This window comes from Bos grunniens, chromosome 26, assembly GCF_055505025.1.
Source record: "Bos grunniens cultivar Pamir isolate PY7600 chromosome 26, Bosgru_T2T1.0, whole genome shotgun sequence".
Classification (NCBI taxonomy): Eukaryota; Metazoa; Chordata; class Mammalia; order Artiodactyla; family Bovidae; genus Bos; species Bos grunniens.
The window spans coordinates 40,838,523-40,854,534 of NC_141190.1; the positions used below are offsets into that span (position 1 = coordinate 40,838,523).

The 16,012-nt window shown below is 40.9% G+C and overlaps 1 long non-coding RNA gene across 3 annotated transcripts in view; it reads right to left on the reverse strand.

The window, feature by feature from the left end:
• LOC147344443 (uncharacterized) overlaps positions 1-16,012 on the reverse strand; it is a 217,775-nt gene that overhangs the window by 97,262 nt on the left and 104,501 nt on the right. Inside the window, exon 2 of one of the 3 annotated variants that reach the window (XR_015155565.1) lies at positions 770-863. The exons of the other annotated variants lie outside the window; for them this stretch is intronic. This is a non-coding gene — a long non-coding RNA (uncharacterized LOC147344443). The remainder of the gene's footprint in view (positions 1-769; positions 864-16,012) is intronic. 3 annotated transcript variants of the gene reach the window in all.

Consider the following 16,012-nt stretch of genomic DNA (forward strand, 5'->3'; position numbering starts at 1 on the left):
GGTAAATCGCCCATCGTATGGCCGTTACCATATCAAAGAGCCACTGAGTTTATGATCCTGACCCTGGGGATCCTACTCTGGAGCCAGTGAGGGGGAAGTCACCTGGAAAATACTTCAGAGATGGAATCCCTGAGAAAATCTTCCAAAAGCACCATCTAATTTAACACTTAATCCATAAAAAGGAAGTTCTGAGAACAGTTCTGCTACTTGCAGAAATAAGAGTCAAAATGGATCTATTCTTATGTTACAAAAAAAAATCTTTCAAACAAGATCCCAAAGGCAAAACTCAGCCTTGACCAGAAATCAAGACTTAAACATGAGCTCAGCAAAACAGCATGGAAATAAATCAATCATCTATGCTACATGTTTCAATAAATATGCCAACAATAATAAAATTTTAGATGTGGTCTTCAAAAGTCAATGCTTTTTATGTTCAATTCTCTGTAGCACTTCTGAATTGAGTTGAATATCAAAATAAAGCAGTTTGTATATTTATGGGATTCTTTTCTTCAGAAACTTTTTAACTCAAGAAAAATGCATCCCATATGTGTGATAACTAAACTGCATTTCCATCAGACATATATTTTTCTTTCACACCATTTTTCAGTTAATGAAAACTGTTTTAAGGGACAGTTTTCCAAGTTCTCCTCCCACTTTCCTCAGACAAGATGTTTTAAGGGAAAAAACTAAGAGAAAATATTTCATTGCTATGTATAAACAAGTATAGTTCAGAAGGAAAGTGGGAAGCCCATTCATTTTCTTCCACTACCTCCAATCCGAGTAAATCATTCCAGTGCTTTTCTTTGTCTGATGTTCCAGGGTGATATTCAGAGATCAAGAGGGATCCTTTGTAAAATCAGAGCCTGAAGGATATTAAAAAAAAAAAAAAAAACTGAACAGAAATTCTTAAATGATACGACTTTCAGAAAGAATTCTTTTAAAAGGAAACAAAACAAAGAGCTCTCAACTATTTTTTTTTTTCTGTCCCTTAGTCCTACCTTTGAAAAGATTACAAACTATCTTAGATTCATTCAACCAATATCTATTGGGCATTGACCACATGTGGGCCCATTCTGGGCTCCAAGGATGCAGTCCACAGATGGGTTCTTACAGGAGCGTTCAGTTCAGGGAGGGAGTTGGATGAGCTCTGGCCCAGGTTTTTTGGAGAGGAGTGTAGGGAGATCACCAGAGGAGCTGGTATCTGAGTTTAAAGTGGGAGGGTAAGAAGAAGAGAGGGCAGCAAAGGTGCAAGGTGGGATGAGGGTGCTCACCAGAGGAAAGGAGAGGAAATAGCCAGGTAGCTTCTCCATCTGCAGCCCCCAGTGGGAGAGGACATGACAAAGATGAGGCTGAAGAACCACAGGCCCAGAATGCCAGGGCCTTGTGAGGCATGCACAGGAATTTGGGTTTCATCCTGGAGGAGGTAGGGGAGCCACTGAAAGGCTGTAACTATGCAGTGACAGGTGACATTTGGGATTTCATCAGGGGAGTGACAGAGTCAAGGTTATGTTTCTCCAGAATCAGCTGAGCTGTGGTTCCGAGACAGAATCAAGGGGAGCAGGCCCAGAGGCTGAAAGGGCCTTTAGCAAGGCATCTTTGCTTAGAGCTCTTGGTGTGAAAACACATAGCCACCGCGCAGTGCCCCCTTCCTTGTCACCTGGCTTCACTAGCTTTTCGGGGAGCGAGTGGGTCATGTGATAGGGTATCCCCCCAAATGGCACAGTCCTCAGACAGAAACCGTAAGGGGATTCAGCTGACATCAGAGGATCACCAGCCACTGCAGGTAACAGTCAACCTGAAAGGCTTTCGAGTCATCAGATATCAGGCAACTTGCATTGGGTTGTCTTAAATCTTTGAGATCCCAATTTCCATATCTCTTAAAAATGCTATTTAACTTCTAAATAAAACTGACTACAAAGGCCTAGTTGGAAAACTGTGAGAATTTCACTGTATGCAGTGAGATAGCCTCATTTGTACCTCCTCCTAAGCTTAAGACTCTGACACAGACGCCTATTAAAATAAGAATTAGTCATTGTTGTTTTTTTCCTTGGCCTCTAGGACAAAAGATAATGTGTCAGTGGGATGTTCTGGAAATATCCCAGAAACATGGGTTAGACAGTTAAGAGCCAAAAGAAAAATCTCTGAAGTTCTCAGACCTGTTCTTAATCCTCAAAGTATTAAACTGAACACTAGCCTCCATACATCAAACTGGGATGAGAGATCTGTGAAACTCCTCAGATGTGGAATTTTATTTAATTTTTCACTTCTAAAGGTTAGATGTGAGAATACCATGATGATAACCTCTTTATCTACCAGGACAGCACAATCCAGGCTAAGGATGGAACGATGCTTACACTGATTAAGAGAAACTAACCAGTCTGTGCATTTGCCTTAAAAGTTCCCAGATAACCTGAGAAGTGACAAGAAACAGAGATCATAAATAAAGTTAAGTGTCCCAAAGAAAGAATACACCCCAACTGACTCTGCTCTGTCCTGCAGAATAATTCTTTTTTCGTGCTATGTAGCAAAGGAGCTCAATCAATTCTTTCTAGTTTCGTCTGGTTTACTCTAAACAAATTCCAGATAGGGGTCTCAGACCCTTTCACCTGGATATTCTCTAAAGATTTAAAGCTTCTCAGAAAGAAGCTGTGCTAGTAGAGTCTCTTATTTTTCAAAACTCAGGGATAATAGGAAGGAATAAACTGAGCCAACAGGAGACATTTGTAGCCTTCATTGTAACTTTTTTTTCTTTTAAGAATACATATATATTTTTAAATGGATGTATGATCTTAATGACCACAAGAAATACTTTTAATTTTATTTATATAAAATGTGAACACTTATTTTACCTTAAAGAAGCCTGAATGGCAGTTGAGGCCTAGGACCATCCAATACTAGATAATCTTGTATCTGATTATCTGCTTGGGAGATTCATGTGGATTCTTCTAGGATGCTTTCTGTAGGTCTTAAGACATACCCTGAAGGTCAAGTGATAAGCAGAAAAATTAATGTCATTCAGGACCTTTGATTTTTATAGTAATACTTGGAACTAACCAACACACTACTCTGAGGTAAAGAATTGTCTGTTGCGCTATGGCCTTCCAGAGTCTGAGAACCTGTCTCCCTATTCATCACATATTAATGTAGCAAATTCCCTTTTGTGTCTATTGGGCCCCACAATAAACAGAAAGTCTGAAATTTTTTAGAAGCCATAACCTTAAGATAAGATGTTCAACCCACAAAGTGAGATAAAAATGGAGGTTCAGACCATGAGGACAATAACAATTTATTATGGGATTAATAGTACACAGTAGCTACTATTTAAAATCAAATATGGTGTTTCAATTCCAATCATGTTGAAGAAGCTTATGTTTAACTAACTCTGAACAGGATATAAACCCCCAACAATTTAAAGATGCTTGAGGACAAACAAAATCAGGCAGAACTGGAAGAGATTCAAGCCTTGGAAGATGGAGATCATTGAGGTGAGATCCTTATTTATATGACTTTTTCCTTGAGGGCATTTTCCAGTCTACAGAGTGCTGGGTAGGTAAAGATCATGGAGAAAAGTATAAAGTTATTGGCCTGAGATGTTAGAAGATGGAATTTAGGGCTACCATAGCATCTGAAAACAAGAGCTTGAGTGGAGAGCCCCCAAATATGCATATGTATTTCCCCAAATCTTTGGCTGACTCCTAAATTGCTCATGGATAGAGACAATCTAAAGATTGGCAAAAAGAAAGAGCTAGAAGCCTGAAAAAGCTGAGCCTTGATTTCAGCTGTTGGCTGGATCATGGGAGACACTGTTGAATTTAAATCCTGCCAAGTTATAGCGTCTTGGTTAATAACTCAGGCTTTTTGAAATACCAGAAGGGTTATCCTTAGGGATAAACACTATGTTCTAGAAATAAGGATTTACCTTGAGACAAAAATCAAAACCAAAATGGACACATCTTTAAAATGTATAAAACTAAACCTCCACAAGTTCAAGATGATTAGCTAGTAATTTAACTCTGTACTAGAATGAAAATCCACACTCTTCAGAGGAAGATAACTGTATCCAGGGGCCCTACAAGGTATCTGCTGCAATGTTCAGGCTGTAATACAGACAAAAGAAAGAAAAGTAGATACGAAAGAAATAGGAAGATGTGACCCATACTCAGGAGTCACGGGGTAGTCACTGAAACTGATCCCAAGATGATACAAATATTAGGGTCAGTGGACAAGGACTTAAAAATACCTAGTAAAAATGTGTCTCAAAAGTTTTAAAAAATACTGTCACAGTGAAAAGGTGGGGACTCTCAGTAGAGAAATGGAACCAAACGAAAATTGTGTAATAAAAATGTAATATAGTAAATGAAAAATGTATTGGCTGTGCTTAACAACAGATTAAAGATAGCCAAAGGAAGGATCTGTAAATTAAAGACAAAGTAATAGAAATTATTTACTATGAATAAAATTTAAAAATTGGAAAAATTAATCAGTACCCAGTGACCTGTTGGATGATATCTCGTAGTCTAACGTGTATTTGTGATTGTGGTCCCAAAAGGAAGGTAGAGGGCGAGTAGGGCAGGAAAGCATATTTGAGGAAGTCAAGGTCAAAATTTCCAAATATTCAGTGAAAAACATTATTTTATAGATCCAAGAAGTTTAGCAAAACTGGAGGGTAAATATAATAGAAAAAAAATCAAATCAAGATGCATCATATTAAATCACTAAATCAAAAATAAAGAGAAAATCTTGAAAGCAGCCAAAGGAGAAAAACAAACAAACAAACACATTATATTCAGAGGAACAATTATTTGAATGGCTACTGACCCCTTTCCAAGAATAACAAAGGCCAGATTGACACTGAAACATCACAATTAAATTGCTGAAAGGGGAGAAAAACCTATCAATCCAAAATTCTATTAAATCTTCAGAGTTACTACCTTTCAAAAATTAAGACAAGAATGAATACACTTTCAGATAAATATATGCTGGGAAATTTTCTTTCCAGCAGACATGTTCTATTAGAAATGCTAAAAAGAAATGACAATAGAAGGAAATTTGTAACTACAAGATGGAATGAAGGGCACTAGAAATGGTAAATATGAAGTAAAATATAAGTTTGTATAACTGCTATCAAGATTTGAAATAATCCATCTAAATACAGAGTTTTTAAAAATTCACAGAGATAAGAAAGCAATGAAAAAAAGCTAATAAAGATAGAAATCAGAAAAGGTGATCCAACATAGAAATAATTGATAGCTTATAATAGAGACTACAACTGAAAATACAGATACATTTAGACATATAGTATATGAAGAAATGAAGAAAGACCCAAATCTATCAACTGAAAGAAACATACAGTATTCCAGGAAAATGTGAAGGAGCATGCATAACACTGACATACAGTTTTTAGATTATTACGCTTAAAAGATAAAGAAATAATTTGTAATGCAAAAAAGCAAGTTAAAAAGTATCTATAAGCAGGGGGGATGGGGTGAGACTCAAGTTGGCCTCTGAATTTTCCTTAGTAAAATATAAAGCCAGAAGACATCAGCACGATGACAAATGCCCAAAGTAAAGAAAATGTGTCCTGGGAGAATTTCACCAAAGACATATTTCAAATATAAAAGCAACACAGAAATAATCTGAAACTAAAAGAAAGAACATTGGGCATACACTAATAATGAACAATTTTGAAAAAGCTGCTTGACAACAAAATCCAACCAATTACGATAAGTCAAAGTAGAGAATAGAGAACCACATTAAAATGAGTAGTAGTGAGCCCTGACTTCATTTTTATGTCAGACCAACACTAAACAAAACTGCGGGAATCATGATAATAAATGTGTGAATGTTGTAAATCTGGATGATGTAAAGAGAGCAATCATGAAAAACTGGCACCTAGTAGGCAGAGATAAGGAAATATGATGATGTTCCTGTTCTATCTTTGAGCCTAGAAAGTCGATGAATTGAAGCATGTGGTTCACCACAGAAAATGCAACCACTCCAATCTCTCGGCAGTTGCAGCATCTGTATTTTAGGATAATGTAAGTATGGAGTTGCCCATGGCAAGGTTTGCCAGCACAGGTGCATGAACTAAACCAGAAGAAAACAGAGCAAGACACATGGGGGAAGGGAGAGCTATATAGACACTTGATAATCTTGTTGCCATTTCTAGATCCAGCTGCATCTAGAATTAACACCTTCTCCTTGGACATCCTAGTGACATGAGCCAATAATTTCTTTTTTTCATAAACTAAAACATTAATTTTTTACCCTTAGAGACTTCTTTTAGAAAACAATCTTTGAAAACATACAAAAATTTTGTGGCCTAACAAAACCTATTTCAATTCAGATTTTTTTAAAATTCAGAGTTAAATTTAAATCCTTAATAAGAGAATATGTACAGATTAAATCCATCTTTATCAACTATTTATACCCATCAACTTAAAATGTCTGTCAATATTTTTGCATGTATATGTGGAAGAAACAATATTCCCTTTATTCTAAGAAATTTTGTTTCTGGAGGATGGGATTTCATGTTTGTTATTTTAACTTTCATCTTTGTACTTTTCTGCATTGAGTGTGTAAATTCTCATTTAAAATGAGCAAATATCAAATATCTAATAGTATGATTTTTAAAAGAGGGCAAGAGTAGAGAAAGATCTAGATGCATCTATGTCAACTTATTAATTTGAGGTGATGTAAAGAAAGTGATTATTGATTTCTTTTTTTATTTTGTTTAAAAATGTGGGGAAAACCGTGAGTACACCAATAAGGAATAAACAAAGAGCAGCATGAAGCTGGAATTCAGATGCATGATAGATGGAAGGGCTCCACCCCTCCTCCAATCTAAATATCTAATCTAAAGTCCTGGGATGTAGATGAGGGAACAGGACCCAGAAGGGCAGCAGCCAGTGCAGTGAGACAGGGGCACCTACAGCTGCAGAGCCCTGACCTCTTCACCACCAGCCTCTTAACCTGTACATTCTCCTAACAAGTTCAGTTCTGTTCAGTCGCTCAGTTGTGTCCAACTCTTTGCGGCCCCATGGACTGCAGCACGCCAGGCCTCCCTGTCCATCACCAACTCCCGGAGTTTACTCAAACTCATGTCCATTGAGTTAGTGATACCATCCAACCATCTCATCCTCTGTCGTCCCCTTCTCCTCCTGCCCTCAATCTTTCCCAGCATCAGGGTCTTTTCAAATGAGTCAGCTCTTTGCATCAGATGGCCAAAGTATTGGAGTTTCAGCTTCAACGTCAGTCCTTCCAAAGCAAAGTTAATTATATTTTTCTCTAGATTTCTTATGGGTGAGGCCAACCGAAGTGTCCACATTGCACTTGGTCTGCATGTGTATGTTATTTTTTGAAGGTGCTTGAAACATGGTTGAAATTTCTGTGACAGAGCCCTGATTGTTTAGGGGAAGGCAGCGCTGGCAAAATTAGAAGAATGTGTAACACAGACCCTTCCCAGGTGGCTCAGTGGTAAAGAATCCACCTGCCAATGCAGGAGATGCGGGAGACATGGGTTTGATCCCTGGATTGAGAAGATCCCCTGGAGCAGAAAATGGCAACCCACCCTGGTATTGTTGCCTGGGAAATCTCATGGATAGAAGAGCTTGGCAGGCTACAGTCCATGGGGTCTAAAGAGTCAGACATGACTGAGTGATTGAGCATGAACACATGTAACACAGAAATTAGGTGTAAAGGGGGTTGTTGTTCCTATAACTTATCTTTACGTTGACTCTCTTCTAGTAAAGGAGTGGATGTAGCATCAGTTTCAGTTATATCAATAAAAAACCTGACATTTTATGAGGAGGCCAAACAATACACAGTTACAGAAATCCTCATTTGCAACCTGGTTGCACAGAAAATGACCCCTATGTCCTTAGTCAGTGAAGTGAAAGATGCTCAGTCATGTCTGACTCTTTGTGGCCCCATGGACTACACAGTCCATGGAATTCTCGAGGCCAGAATACTGCAGTGGGTAGCCTTTCCCTTCTTCAGGGGATCTTCCCAATCCAGGGATTGAACCCAGGTCTCCCACATTGCAGACAGATTATTTACCAGCTGAGCCACAAGGGAAGCCCCCACTATGTCCTTAAAAATGAACAAATCTCCTAGAAACCTGTCCTCCTACTGGTATGAAGAGAATGGCTAATAAGAAGAGATAATCTCACACACATACACACACACACACACACACACAATTTGTTTACCCAAAACCAAGAATTATAATCTACTACTAACTTCAAAAAGAAGTTAGACCACAGACTGTACAATTGCAAGAGAAGGAGAGAGGGAAAAATGCTGAAAGACAAAAATTTTAGATTTAAAATACCAGAAGGAAATAGTTCCTACTTAGCATTTCCACAGTCTAGGAAAGCTGTATTTATCCCAATTATGCTTCTAGATGGCTGCTTTGCCACATGGGTTTTAGCTCAGAGGGTGTCAGCTTCTGAAACTAAACATGAGTGGGGAATGCCAGAGGGTTCAGAGCAACACCATGCTGTCCACAGGCCTGGAGGTCTCTGGTGGTTGATTGATCAAAAGACAAGGTAAACCCTGACATACCTGCGCCCCCCATCCCCCCGCCCCAGACACATTTGGATGAAATGAAGCTACAAATACCACCACACCATCTGTTAATAAATCTCCAAGAGTTGCTTCAGCAAAACCAAGAAAGGAAGCATCTTTTCTGGGGCGCATCCTTCCCCTCCCTTCCTCTGATGTGTGGCTTGTTCATTCCAAGAGGCAGTCCTTTCTCTGACAATGTTCCTGTTTTAGATAATGCCTTGTACAGCAGAGTGGTCTGAGAACAAGAAGTGCAGGTTAAAAAACGAAGAGCAGAAGTCACTGGGCTGAAGACTAGCAGAAAATGACAACACGGATGCAGACACCTTCAAAGTATATGAAGGGCTTAACCATCTGTTGGGCATCATTGTCAAATGATTTTCTTGTGTTATCTTATTAAACCTCATGGAAACCATAAGAGGTAGACTTTGTCACTGTCCCCATTTTGCAGATGAGGAAACTGAGGCTTGGATGAATTAGGTAGCTTGCTAAAAGTGGCAACACTAGTGTAAAAGACCAGAATTAGAACCCTTGTCTACCTGGTTTTGGTTCCTGCTCAGGGAGTGCTATAGATTGTATGCTTGTGTCCCTACAAATTCATATGTTAAAACCTAATCCCTTCCTCCAATTAAAAATAAATAAACAATAAGGGTGGAGGGAGGCTGAAGAGGGAAGGGACATAGGTACAATTAGGGCTGATCTGCATTGTTGAATGACAGAAACCAACACAACATTATAAAGCAATATTCCTCCAATTAAAAAAAAAAGCAAAACACCAGACCACCTTATCTGCCTCCTGAAAAACCTGTATGCAGGTTAGGAAACTACAGTTAGAACTGGACATGGAACAACAGATTGGTTGAAAATTGGGAAAGGAGTACATCAAAGTTGTATATTGCCACCATGCTTGTCTAACTTATATACAGTACATCATGCAAAATGCTGTGTTGGATGAAGTACAAACTGGAATTAAGATTGCAGGGAGAAATATCAATAACCTCCGATGTGCAGATGACACCACCTTTATGGCAGGAAGAGAAGAGGAATTAAAGAGCCTCTTGATGAAGGTGAAAGAGGAGAGTAAAGCTGAACTAAAACTCAACATTCAAAAAATGAAGATCATGGCATCTGGTCCCATCACTTCGTGACAAATAGATGGGCAAACAATGGAAACAATGAGAAACTTTTTTTTCTTGGGCTCCAAAATCACTGTGGATGGTGACTGCAGCCAAGAAATTAAAAGATGTTTGCTCCTTGGAAGAAAAGCTATGACAAATCTAGATAGCGTATTAAAAATCAGAGACATTACTTTGCCGACAAAGGTCCATCTGGTCAAAGCTATGGTTTTTCCAGTAGTCATGTACGGATGTGAGAGCTGGACAATAGAAAAGGCTGAGCACTGAAGAACTGATGACTTTGAACTGTGGTGTTGGAGAAGAACTCTTGAGAGTCCCTTGGACAGCAAGGAGATCAAACCCGTCAATCCTAAAGGAAATCAACCCCAAATATTCACTGGAAAGACTGATGCTGAAGCTGAAGCTCTAATACTTTGGTCACCTCATGGAAGAGCCGGCTCATTGGAAAAGGCCCTGATGCTGGGAAAGATTGAGGGCAAGAGGAGAAGGGGACGACAGGGGATGAGATGGTTGGGTGGCATCACCAACTCAACAGACATGAGTTTGAGCAAGCTCTGGGAGATGGTGAAGGACAGCAAAGCCTGGACTGCTGCAGTTCATGGGGTCACAAAAGTCAGACATGACTGAGAGACTGAACAACAACAATCCCCAGGGTGACGACTTTTGGAGGTAGAGCCTTTTGGAGGCGATTAAGTCATGAGGGTGGAGTGCTCATCAGTGGGATAAGCGCCCATATGAAAGAGACCCCTGAGAGCTCCATCATCTTTTCCACCAGGTGAGAATACAGTGGGAAGATGGTCATTTATGGACCAGGAAGCCAGTTCTCATCAGACACTGAATATGCAAGCCCCTTGACCTTGGATTTCCAAGCTTCCAGAACTGTGAGAAATGAATGCTTATTGGAAACACAGATCGTATGTAGGAACAATTTGCCTCCACACATCACTCCAATGACTTGATAATTGAAATTCCGCTAATGGCAGCAGTAAAACATCCTTTTCTACATTATCCCTACATTAGCTCTGCTGTTGGCTCTGCACTGGTGGTGGTGTGGTAGGGGTGGGGGGTTATAGGGGGTGGGGTGGGAATGCTGCATGGCCAGGCAGAGGGCACTTCCCACACTGAGCTTTCTTCCTTAAATGTAAAATCATAAAATGAGAAAATTGGACTAAACGATCTCTAAGGGGTGTTTAAACTCTCCTGTGTTTTAATATTATGAGAAAGCAATAAAGCCTCTGTCATTAAAAGATCTTAATGTCTAATGTGGCATTTTTTATTCATCAGACTGGCAAAGATTGAAATTCAAAACACATTGGGCTGATGAATGGATAACAAAACAGGTGCTCTTGGCTCACTGGAGGGTGAGTAAACTGGCTTTGGATAGCTATAAAAATATAAAAATAATAATAATAAATGATGGCAATGACAACTTAAGCCAGAATACTGGAGTAGGTAGCCTTTCCCTTCTCCAGGGGATCTTCCTGACCCAGGAATCAAACGGGGGTCTCCTGCATTGCAGGCTGATTCTTTGCCAACTGAGCTATCAGAGAAGCCCAATAATAAATGATGACAGTGACAATCATAATAAATGTGCAATGCATATACCCATTGACAATGATAAGCCACACCTAGGAGATTCTCCTAGAGATATATTTGCACAAGGAAGATAAATAACTGTGCTATTTGTTGGAACAGAGAGCTGGCAGCGAACCACATATGCTTTGATAAGAGTTGGTGCAATAATTGTATGACATCATATCTTGAACACTACACTGTCATTAAAAAGAATAATGTAAATGAACATGAGCTATTAGAGAATGAACTCCAAAATAAACCATTAAGAGAAAAAAGTGGAGAACAGTATAGTATGTTACCATTTTGTTTGGCTGTATGGTCTGAAGTATGTATGTATGTGTGTGCATGCAAGCACGAACACATGCCCTCACCCATGTGTTCATAGAACTCCTCTGGAAGTATCTGCTTGAAAAATAATTACCAGTGGTTGCCACGTGGAGGGGACTTGGGGAAGCAGGATGAAGAGGAGATTGTTTTTTATTGCAGAGTTTTTTGTACTCTTTGAACTTTTTGCTTTGTACATGTAATTACTTTTTCATAAAAAAAAAAAAACTAGTTCAAAAACTGTTTTCTGTCTATCAGAAGCTATGACAGACTCTATTCAGCAGAGAAATTATGTCAACCAGGTCCCATCAAGTATTACTTATCCACATACACATATAGCATTATGCATCGTATTACATAGTGTGTGTATGTAATTATTGTCAACTGCATTATATTTATGTGTCTGCATGTATAAACACACATACACATAACATTTGGAGATTTTGTTAGCCCAGCTGGTTAGAAGTAGCAAGCTAATAAAATTCCTAGTTACTAGGAGATACTGGGGCTTCCCTGGTGGCTCAGTGGTAAAGAATCCACCTGCCAACACAGGAGATGAGGGTTCATTCCCTAGGTCAGGAAGATCCCCTGGAGGAGGAAATGGCAACCCCCTCCAGTATTCTTGCCCGAGAAATCCCATGGACAGAGGAGCTTGGCGGGCTGCAGTCCATGGGGTCACAGAGAGTCGGACACAACTGAAGTGGCTAAACAGCAAGAACAAGGAAATGCTGGTCCTCTCCCAATCTGGAGACACAGCATCCCCCTTCCATAATCAGAGGGCAAAGCCTCGGTCAGCCATCTTGCACAATGGTCTCTCCAGGATGAAAGATCAAGCTCCTTTTTCCTCTCATCCGGTGCCCAGGCCTCTTCCCCACACCCCTGAGAGTGAGGGCGAACATCCAGCTTCCATCCCCGCCTGTGGTCAGAGGACATGGGCAGAAAGAGGCCTCATTGAAAGCCGCATGGCAGGCAAGTGGGCCAGCCCTTGTTGGCCGTGATCTGAAACCTCCGACAGAACACGCGGAACAATAAAGCATCTCCGATTCACGTTTGTTGAATGTTCTCAAGCCCTGAGAGAAAAGAGGCAAAAATAGCTAGGAGTCTTGGAACCCGTTAGGAAAAGGCACTTTTTAGCATACTTGTTTTTTCAGCGCTCAATGAACAAAAAGGTTCACTGTTTTCGACCACCAAGAGAACGGCCAAGTTTTCAGAACTGCAGTCACACTTTTGGCCGACAGAAGAGATTTTCCAACTGGGCTTTCATACGCATACTTACGGGTGGTCTGTCCTACCTACCACAGGCTTTCCTGTGCCAACAACTTTGTTTGTAAATCTAAGTGTAATAACAAAGCTTGTATACTCATTGAAAGCTAGATGTTCAGGACTTGTTGTGAAAGGGTGAATACAAAACTGCATTTACATGCTTCTGTGGGGAAGAGAAACCTCTCCTGCCTTGAGAGAGGTAAACGCTGCTTTAAACAGATCCTTTACATTTTTATGGAGAAGGGCGGCTGACTTGCAATTCCTTCAACAGAAACTTGAGATTGATTTATTTCTACTGGGCAGATTAAATACACAATGTTTTCATGTGGATGACGGAGCTTCATAAATTTGTCACTGCTGGGCCATGTGCAGTCTTTGATCCTTTCAGTGGGGCCTTGTTTGGAGCCGGGAGCTGCCTGGGTGTGACACATGTGTCTCTGCAGCCATCCCTCCTGCGTGTTGAACTTGGCCGTTCTCATCAGAAGGAAAGATGGGACCAGCTTTTGAGAAAGGGCCACACTGTAAGGGTGAGCCATTTCCATTTTAAAGTGAATCTGTCCAGAAGCCCTTGAATCTATGCACCCTGCCTTCCCCCATCTGAAAGGCAAAGGCAGTCTGGCTACCAGACGTGTGTCTTCCTCTTCATCACGAGGGCAGATTCTGCTGCTCAGCTTGCAGGGTCATCATTCATCTCCTCCCATCCCAATCCTTTAGCACTCATAGAGGATGCCCCAAGAGAGGAACGCTGTTTAATCCAATCCATGCAATTCACTGAAGGGCTGAGAGTGGCCTCTGAGCTTTCTAAGGGCCAGGCAGGGTGTAGGTAACCACGAACAGAAGAGAATAAGACACAGTCCCTGCCTTGGAGATTCCCCTCAGCTAGCAACAAAGTGATCAGTGTATGGAGAGAGATTTGCTCTAGAGACTGTGAGCTATTACAAACCAGGTATCTGTCACAGCCTTAGAGGGCGGGTGTTGGCCAATCACGGAGAGCTTCCCGAGGAGGCGGGTCGTGAGCTGGCTCTCAGAGGATCTATAGGAGTGGGGCCAGGCCAAAATGGTGGGGAGAGGCTTCCAGGCAAATGAGAGAATGAAGAAAGGCACAGGGATGGGGAACAGAGGGCTTTCCTGGTGACCCAGCAGTAAAAGAATCCAAGAGACATGGGTTTGATCCCTGGGTCAGGAAGATCCGCTAGTGTAGGAAATGTCAATCCGCTCCAGTGTTTTTGCCTGGAAAACCCCATGGACAGAGGAGCTTGGCATGCTACAATCCAGGGGGTCCCAAACAGTTGGACATGACTTAGTGAGTAAACAACAACAAATTGAGGAATAGTACAGAAGAGTCGAAGACGCTTGCAAGGCTGTAGAATGTGGAGTATGAGGTGGTGGGAGGCCAGGGCAAGAAGTAATGGTCACGTTTGGCAGCATGAACTGACCTTTTCCTCTTTTAAAAATAATGGTGATGCTGTTTGGAGTTTTATTCTACTTTATAGATGAAGAATCCGAGGGACCAACAAAGGCTGGGATTTGCTCAAGGTCTTCCAGCTAGTACGTAGCAACCTGTGCTCGAGTCCAGGTGCGTGTGTGTGTGCTGAGGCGCCTCACTTCAGTTCAGTTCAGTCGCTCAGTCATGTCTGACTCTTTGCAATCCCATGAATTGCAGCACGCCAGGCCTCCCTGTCCATCACCAACTTCCGGAGTTCACCCAAACTCATGTCCATCGAGTAGGTGATGCCATCCATCCTCTGTCGTGTCCAGCTCTGTGAACATGGACCACAGTCCACCAGACTCCTCTGTTCATGGGATTCTCTAGGCAGGAATACTGGAGTGAGTTGCTATGCCCTCCTCCAAGGGATTTTCCCAACCCAGGGATCAAACCCGTATCTCTTACGTCTCCTGCGTTGGCAGGAGGGTTCTTTACCACTAGTGCCACCTAGGAAGCCCAAGTGCAGGTCCTTGGGATGCTAAAACCCTTGATGGCTGCATATAGGTTCCCAACAAATGAAACGTGATAGAGACCTTGCAGTCACAGGGAGGTCTGAGGAAATAGAGAAAAGTACCATGTTGTGAGACGAAAACCAAAGTGTGATGAAGATTTCAGTTATTTCCCAGTAACTTATATGTGGAACTAAATTTAAAAGACAATTTTAAAGATCTTCTAGAAGGATAAATAGGAAGAATAACTAAGAAGTATTTTGGAATTTAAAAAACAATGCATATCTAGTCCTATCAGAATTGAAAGCAATATTTTACTAGACCAAGAACCAAGAGCAAATCAAAGAGAGCAGATAGGCCTAAAATGGACTCTACAATGTGCGTGTGTGTGTGTCTTGATTAGGTTGGCAATAATCAGTGTAACTTACTGGATGAGGAATTACCGTTCAATAAATGACTTTGGAAAATTCAGCCATTAACCCAAATTGTTATCAAACATCAAAATATCTGTAGACTGATTTCAGTGTTAAATGTAAAAGGAAGGGAGGGAGGGGAACTAACTCAAAAATGTAGGTGAACAACTGAACTCTGGAAAGAGCATTTTCTAACCAGAAATGGTTCATGAGGTCACAAATGAAATACTTCAAAGGTCTGACTACATGGCAATTGTATAATTTCCAAAGTAGAATTTTAAAAAGGCAGATGATAACTTAGAAAATTATTTTCAGCCAGTATTATAATTATTCCTGATGAACCATAAGATGTTTTTAAATCCTAAGGAAAACACTACCTTTTCAAATTGGCAAGTGATATGAGTAAACCACCAAAAAAATAAAGGAGGGTCATCCATTCGGCGGGCAGTTGATGCTGGCTCTGGTTTGGGAGCTCGGCTGGGCTGCGGATGGGATAATCTAACATGGATTTTCCAGCACAGAGGTCTCTAGGGCAACAGAATTCTTCCATGGTGGCTGGCTTATAAGCAAGTGTAAAATGACAACCAGTTGGCCACTTCTGATCAAACCTGGGTGGTCACAGAGCATCACATCCCTGGCATCGTATGTCACTGTATTAGTGGCGAGTGAGTCACTACGACCAGACCTGGCTCATGGAGAGGGAATCGCATCCCACAGCTCCATGGGAGGAGTTAGAGGAGTTACAGACGTGTTTTAAAACTACTGCAGAGACATAGAAAACAGACTTGTGGTTACAGAAGG